Source organism: Physella acuta, unplaced genomic scaffold (genome assembly GCF_028476545.2).
Source record: "Physella acuta isolate Inbredline_101_S28 unplaced genomic scaffold, ASM2847654v3 ptg000782l, whole genome shotgun sequence".
In the NCBI taxonomy this organism is placed as follows: Eukaryota; Metazoa; Mollusca; class Gastropoda; family Physidae; genus Physella; species Physella acuta.
In genome coordinates this window covers 176,495-184,798 of record NW_026732300.1, presented here as the reverse complement: position 1 = coordinate 184,798, position 8,304 = coordinate 176,495, and positions in this window count along the sequence as shown.

Genomic DNA, 8,304 nt, shown 5'->3' with positions numbered 1-8,304 from the left:
AAGGTTTTCAGTGGGAAAATGATGGGCGACAAAGTAGTGTTACTCCAAATGTTGTCCAAGCGGCAATGCGTAATCTTGGTGATGAATTTGAGGAACGATTTCGAAATAGATTCAATGATTTGATTGAACAGCTTAATATTACTGATAACAACGCTTATGATACTTTTAAAATAATAGTTGATGAAACCTTCTCTGATGGTGTTAACTGGGGCAGGATTGTAGCGCTTTTAGGCTTCGCTGGATGCTTTGTGGTATATTGTTTCGTACATAATAAAAGCCATTTGGTGGATAATGTTGTTGAATGGGTTACTTCATATATCGACACTAACTTACAAGAATGGTTGACGTCTAATGATAAATGGGTAAGAATAGTTTCTATTTGCATACATCATAATATCAAAATTTATATCACCTGTTAAGAAGAATCTAAATCAGTATATTGACTTGTTTTAACTGATACATTTGAACAACAGAATATTGATTAATTCAAATTTATGTGCTGTATTTTCATTAGAATACATATTGCGTTTAGGATAATTGTTATGTATGCTACAGCTGTATTTTATCTCTATCATCTTTTATCACCCCTCTCCCCATGACTTTAAAGTATACTGATTACCCATCTTCAAGATAGAGAAATTAAGAAATTGAGTCTCTCTTATTTTTATCTTCTACAGCAAGGTCTGGTTGAGTTTTATTCACGCCGCACTGAAAGTCAGAGAGATTGGACATCTTTTAAAACATTAATTAAATGGTCTGTGGCAGGACTTGGTGCAATCACACTGGTAGCATTTCTCGCACACAAAAAAAAAAATCATAAAGTTTAATCATTTGTTATGGTGACTGTTACAATGAAGACACGCATAAAATTATATAACATTTCTACTCTTAAACCGTTGAATAAACCCAAACATTTGTAGCATTAAACATTTTATGGTGGTTTTTTTTTTTCTTCTCTTCCGTCCTCCCCGTACCCATCCCAACCATTATGTCGGATGTTGTGGGGATGTAAATCTGTTTTCGTCCTGTGTTCTTAACACGTATACATCTATACTCAATACAAGTTATACCCCCTCTTTTAACATTGCAAAGACAATATTAGTTGTATCACATAGTGGTATATAATTCAGTTTAATGTCTTGTTTGGTATCAGTGATTTGTCTTGAAGATTTGACTTTACGAGTGGTAACAGCAGGTGTGGTTGATTCAACTTGATGGTTACAAAGTGTGTTAAAATGACAATATTTGTTAATAATAGATCTGATTAAAAACTCTATCTTGAGATCAGTGTATGAAACAATAATATTTTTAAATTTTAGCGTATTAATAATGTTTAAAACAAGTTTCGCCGATAACGCTCAAGCAGATGTATAAATATCCCGTCACCTGCTTGCGCTATAAAATACAAAAGCTAGTCTCTTTATTTCGCGTACGTTGCACTTGAAAAAGATATGGTCTAGCTCACTGTAAAAGACGAATCGTCTCCCCTGCTAATGACATCGCAAGAAAGAAACGAATAGACGATATCTCGCTACTAAAACGTACCAAATACACATTTAAAAAATAAAAAATAAAAAATTACTCAACGTGAAGTTAAAAATAAATTGTCTTCGAGAGAGAAGGGTTTTGTGTGGAAGTATTTTTCCGACACATTCTGTTTGAGTCATTGTCCTATGCTCAGATACTCATACAATGGGTATTGTGGTCACGGTACACAATGGAAGGTAGCCGCGTGCTTTCGTAGCACTTTAAAAAAAAAAAATGCGTAGAGTGAATGATGGCGTATGTTTTGTAAGCTTGTAAAGATTACACCAGCGGGACATTAGTAAATATTTTTTAGGGTTTTCACCCTTTAATTAAGTTCAACAGAGTACTAAAAGCTTTTCTTGTGTAATATTACCCTATTTGATGTCTTTAAATGACGCACGACTCGCTCCGCGGAAACGAATCGTCTCCCCTGCTAATGACGTCGCAAGGAAGAAACAAGTAGACGATATCTCGCTACTAAAACGTAACAAATACGCGTTTAAAAAAAAAATGACTCAACGTGAAGTTAAAAAATAAATTTCTTCGAGCTAAAAATAAAAGCAGCTGCGAAAGTGACAATGGTATGGTGACACGGTTTAAAAAAAAAAAAAAAAAAAAAAAAAAAAAAAAAAAAAAAAAAAAAAAAAAAAAAAAACTCTTTTATACAAAGAAAACGACAGACGCCTTTATAGGTGACATGCTAATTTATCCCTTGCGTTCTCTCCCTTTACCGAACAAGTAAAATAAGTCGCTGCGTAAACTAATTAATACCCTTTACATGTATGCGACGCTAATGTTGTGAGCGGTGATTTAGTAAATGGTTGAAGGGTAGCTCAAGGCGAATCGTCTCCCCTGCTAATGCCGTCTCAAGGAAGAAACGAGTAGACGATATCTCGCTACTAAAACGTAACAAATACACATTTTGAAATTTTGTTTGCCATCATGGAACACACGGAGGGTAGGTCATTGCCCTTTCTCCTCATCCTTTTTTGTTTACAACACGGATACAAAGAAGAAAAAAAAATATCGCACCACCCTGATTGAGACTTAAAATACAAAAAGCAACTTTCTTTATATCACCTGTTTCTCGCTCCGCGGAAAAGATACCTCGCTTTATTTTCTAACCGCCCATGCACTTTGGGGTTTTCAAAGCCTATTGTTCAGCGCTCAGCTACCCATACAATGGGTATTGTCCTCGCGGTATTCAATGGAATTTGGGCGCGCGCGCGATTGTGAGACTTAAAAATGCTAGAGTGAATGACGCGTGTATGTTTTGCAAGCTTGTAAAGATTACACCCGCGGTACATTAGTAAATATTTTTAGGGTTTTCTACCTTGAATTACTTTCAACAAAGTACTAAAAGCTCGTCTTGTGTCAGATTACCCTATTTGATGTTTGTAAATGACGGATAAAAAATAACTCGCCAAGATTATTAATCAATCAAAATTACTGATTTGTACTTAAAAAGTGATTTGATTGAAGGATATGTATGCTAAAGGTATACCGTATTTAGGTTTTACGTCGTTATTTTGGTGAAAATTTAAATGTACGCATTTTAAAAGCTGTCTCATTTGACACGAACTACTATAACGTTTTTAAACTTTTAATTTATAAAAAGGCATTCCGTATTTAGTTTTTTACGTCGTTATTTTGGTGAAATTTAAATGTAGACATGTTAAACGATGTCTCATTTGACACGAACTACTATAACGTTTTTTAAACTTTTAATTTATAATCTAAAGCAAAATTTACTAAGCTGGTCAAAAAATTGAGCTGATAATGCAAGATATAGAAAAACAAAATAAAATAAGTTGCAAAAAATAAAATTGTAATTAGACGTTTTGAATTATGAATAGGTAAACCTTCTTAAATTAAAAAAGTTCAAGTCAAAAAGATCACTATTATAAATCCGTATCAGTCCTCAGTTAAACCATTGGGATCCTAAATTTATGTGAAGCTATTTGTGAAAGTAAACAAGACTGTTCTAATTATAGAACATCGGATTCTACCTTCGTTGCTCTATTAGGGAAAACGCGAGCAGCGCACGCGTCACGCGTTTTTTAAATGTAAACAATAAACGCGCGGGGCTACATCGTTCCATTGTCGCTATGATAATGTATGTCACTGCGTTCTCGTCCTTGAGAATGCTTAAAGGGGGGACAATTAAACAACTATAAAAAGATGAAAGATGCATCGTTGTAGTCGCGGATTAGTTTAGGGGTGAATCACCCCACTCCCTCCCCACTGTCACAGAAGTCCCATTCTATAGACAGGGAAGAGTAGAATTCCGATCCAAATCAATAGAAGATCTCTGAGTACTGATGGGTTCCTAACTCACGTTAGGGAAAGTAAACTTGTGTGGGTATAGTGATGAACACACAGAAACAAAATTTTATTTGTTTATCTTCTATATTAATATTTTTTAGAAAATTATAAAAATATAAACAAAAGGTATTTAAACATATATTTTAAGTGGAAGTCAATATGGTAGAATTATAGAACCTTAAAATTAAAAGGTGGTGAAAAAAAAAAAATAAAAAAATGAAAACGTAGTGATTACAACATAGTCTCAAAAGAAATTTACAAAACTTGAGCTTTGAAACATAACCGACTTTGAAACTAAAACAAAAACATAATCAAAGGTATTTAGTGTAATTTCTGTTAAACCCTTGGTATCCTAAATTACTTTTTAAATTGTTAACAATAATTGATTAATATACTCTTTGATGTCTGACCCTGGTCACTATCTTAGAAAAATATCAATGTTTATAAAAACACTAACAACTGGGATAAGACCAGACCAGCCCTATTCAATATAGATAGCGTAACAATAGACCATAACGAATGGGTCGGGGTAGACAAAGCGCGCGAGCGCGCGAGTCGCGTCATACACAAAAGGACATGCTCACACAGACAGCACCTGCTCCGTCATGAGGTCATGACCTATTTCTACAAAACTATATTTAGTACAAAGGGTGTGAATAAGACAAATTTAAATCCAAGTGGTCAACTAACACAGGTCAATAAAAACAACCAACAACTGGTCAAGTGGGCAACAATCGATAAACTAACTGATCATCTGGTCAACAACTGGTCAGTTGGTCAACTGGTCAACAAATGTATAACATTATTATTTAACCATTAATAAAACAATAGCTCAAGGGGTCAATTGGTCAACAACTGGATAACTCATGGAAAAAACAAGACCCTCCTCCTCCTCCTTGATAACCGTTAATAAAACAATGTAAAACAACATCTGAGCAACAACTGGTCAGTTGGTCAACTGGTCAATATATCGATCAATTGATCAAAACAATAACCTCCTCCTCCTCTATGATAACCGTTAATAAAACAATGTAAAACAACATCTGGTCAACAAGTGGTCAAGTGGTCAACATACCGATCAAAACAATAACCTACTAGTCAAAATAATCAACAGTTGGTTAATGAACAATCAACAACGGGCTAAAAAAATCAATAGTTGGTCAAAAAACAGGGACACAAATCAACAGGTGGTCGAGAATCAATCAATAACGGGTTAAATAATCAACAGGTGGTCAAGAATCAATCAATAACGGTCAAAATATGCAACAGGTGGGCAAAAATCAATCAATAACGGTCAAAATAATCAATCACTCCTCCTCCTCCGCCTCCTCCTCCTCCTCCTCCTCCCCCTCGCCTCCTCCTCCTCTTTCGGTCCAAAGGGGACCTACTATACTACTCTTCAGAGCATTGATTTTACAGCGCAAAAAAATTAGTTGTCATTAAAAAAGCGGAATGAATTGCGCCACTTCTAATTTATAATATGTATGACGTAAAACCATGATTACATGACGTTCTACTGGAATGTATTCAAGACGTCACGATATTATTCAATGACGTCATAAGCCGTAGCGATATTAAACGTCATCTGTCTCATGCGCATTAAAAAAATAACCGGATTTACATTTGTCATGCTTTAATTTTTGCCCCCCCCCCCCCTCACCCCCCCCCCCCCCTCGCAGCCATGCTATCTGTTTCCAGCGAGAAGAAAATGTCTGGCCTACCCAAGGTAATCAGATAGGGGGGTCTGGTCTGAGAGAAAGTTCCGGAGAGGCCCATTTATCTTGTTAGGGGTGCCAGGACCACTGGCACCTTAGGCCGGAGACGGGTAGGAGAACACGGTCGGCTTGTGGCTGTAGCCGGATCACGGGCAGTGATGGTGTGGTTTTGTGACGGCTGGTCAGATGGTGGTTTATGGCTACACATCAGACAGTGGTTTATTGATCTCCGTCAAAAGGTGGGTAGTTGTGTCTCGTCAGTGGTTTTTAGCGTCTCGTCAACTACGGCTTAACGTTAAAAGGTGGTTTGTGGTCTCTTAAACGGTGGTTTGTGACGTGTAGTCAAACGGTGATTTCTGATCTACACTAACGGTGGCTTGTGGTGTCTCGACAAACGTTGGTGTGTGATGTCTCGACAAATGGTGGTTTGTGGTGTCTCAGCTAATGGTGGTGTGTGGTGTCTCGACAAATGGTGGTTTGTGGTGTCTCAGCTAATGGTGGTGTGTGGTGTCTCGACAAATGGTGGTTTGTGGTGTCTCAGCTAATGGTGGTGTGTGGTGTCTCGACAAATGGTGGTTTGTGGTGTCTCGACAAATGGTGGTGTGAGGTGTTTCTTCAAATGGTGGTGTGTGGTGTCTCAACAAATGGTGGTGTGTGGTGTCTCGACAAATGGTGGTGTGTGGTGTCTCGACAAATGGTGATGTGTGGTTTCTCTGCGTTGGTGTGTGGGATCTTATTAAACTGTGGTTTGTGGCGGTTCGTCAAACGACGGTTTCTGTACTGTCAACGGTGGGTTGCAGCGTCAAGTGAAAAGGTGTTTTGTTACGACAGGTTAAACGGTATTTTGTGGGCTCGTCCAAAGTGGTTTGTGGTGTCTGGTCAAAAAGTGGTTTCCGATCTCTGGTCAAAAGGAGGTTTTTATCGTTTCGTCATAGTCTATACACGTTACTGACCAAGTACATTTGTTCCTGTCATATGAATATAATGAGATTCGATAAAATCTCTGCAATAGTCAATTCTCTGTGGGAACATATACGAATCCGTGACCAATGTTGATTTAAGTTCAGATAGCTCGACTATGCCCTTATGGTTGGTCATTTATCTATAGACCTATCTGTCTACAGAGCCCACAGGCTGAGCATAGATAGCCAATGTAGACTTAAGGTCAAATGGATGGCAAATACAATTATGGTCGATAACTGCTAGACCGCGTACGGTGGGGGCGGGTCGATTCTCTTATATAACATAGCTGACCAAAGGATATTTAGGGCAGTGTTTCTTCCAGACTTTTTTCTCCGGGGGGGGGGGGCACTTGAAATTTTCGGGGGGGGGGGGGGGGCGGTAGACTTTCTTCGGGGGGGGGGGGGCGGACACTGTTAAAAGTAGATATTTTCTTTATAAATTATATGAATTCCATTTCGTTCGGGGGGGGGGGGGCGGTAAAATTTTTTCGGGGGGGGGGGGGGTGTTTCGCCCCCCCCCCCCCGAAGAGATGCCTGGAAGAAACTCTGATTTAGGGATGGGCTAAAAAGTATGTTCAATGTTGAGCTTAGCTGACCTGTGTAGAGTTAGGGATGGCCAAAAAAGTATGTTTAAATTTGAACTTTCCTAACCTATTTACGTTACTGTCTGGTCAATGTTCAATTTAAAACATTTCAACAAAATCCGCTGTAGATAAATATTGGGATTTTAAAAAGATTGATTTGACTCGATCTACAGAACAGCAACACAAACTCTGACAAAAAGCTCTGTACGTGCTAGATAATTCCTCATCAAAACATGCTGGAACAAAACCATAAAACACACACATGCACAAACACACAGACAGACAAATGTGCCGCACACGTCACCAGTACAAACACTCGATGTTGGGAATTCCCACAAGCTGTGCCAGATCTCGAGGGTTCACGCCATATCTCGAGGGTTCACGCCAGATCTCGAGAGTTCACGTGTTGACAGTAGGAAGGTCGGACCATAACAAGTCACAGTTTGGTAGAGGGCTAGTTGTTGCTAGTAGCTACCTGCTACTGGCTACTGGCTACTGGCTACTTTCTACTTGCTACTGACTACTGCTACTTTCTACTTTCTACTTTCTACTTGTTATACTCTACTTTCTACTTGCTCCTACTTTTTACTAGTTACTTGCTAACAAACACTAGCTATTTGACTAGCTAGTACTAGCTATTTTCTAATGGCTACTTGCTACATTCTAGCTGCTACTGTCAAGACTTTATTCGCAATGTGCTATTTGCTACCCTATGAAGCGCGATTCGACGTTCTCATCCTGTCTAATATTTTCTATTTTGTTATGCTTTCAGCTATAACAAGGGAGGTAATATTTAACATTATTAACTCACCATACAGATAGATTAAATTTAGGGAGACGGGGAAGGGGGGGGGGTAGGAAGAGGGGGGCAAGGGGATTTTTATTTAATTTATAGAACACTAGAGGGCGGGTCTGTGTGTATGGGTGGGAGGGGTAGAGTGACGTGGGTGATTGACTTCTAATCTAATTATTGGTCATAAATTGTATGCATTCTACAAAACGAGATAAAACCTTCAGACTGTTTCAACAAGCATCAAGATGTGAAAACTAGAACAAAGGAACAGGTGGACTTTAATTATTCTAGAGACGAGGGGGTGGGGTGGAAGGTGGGGTGGGGGCTGATATTAATCGTAGACTTTATGGGATTAGAAAACGGAATTAAGCTGAGATGTGTGTTTGTCTGGACGACAG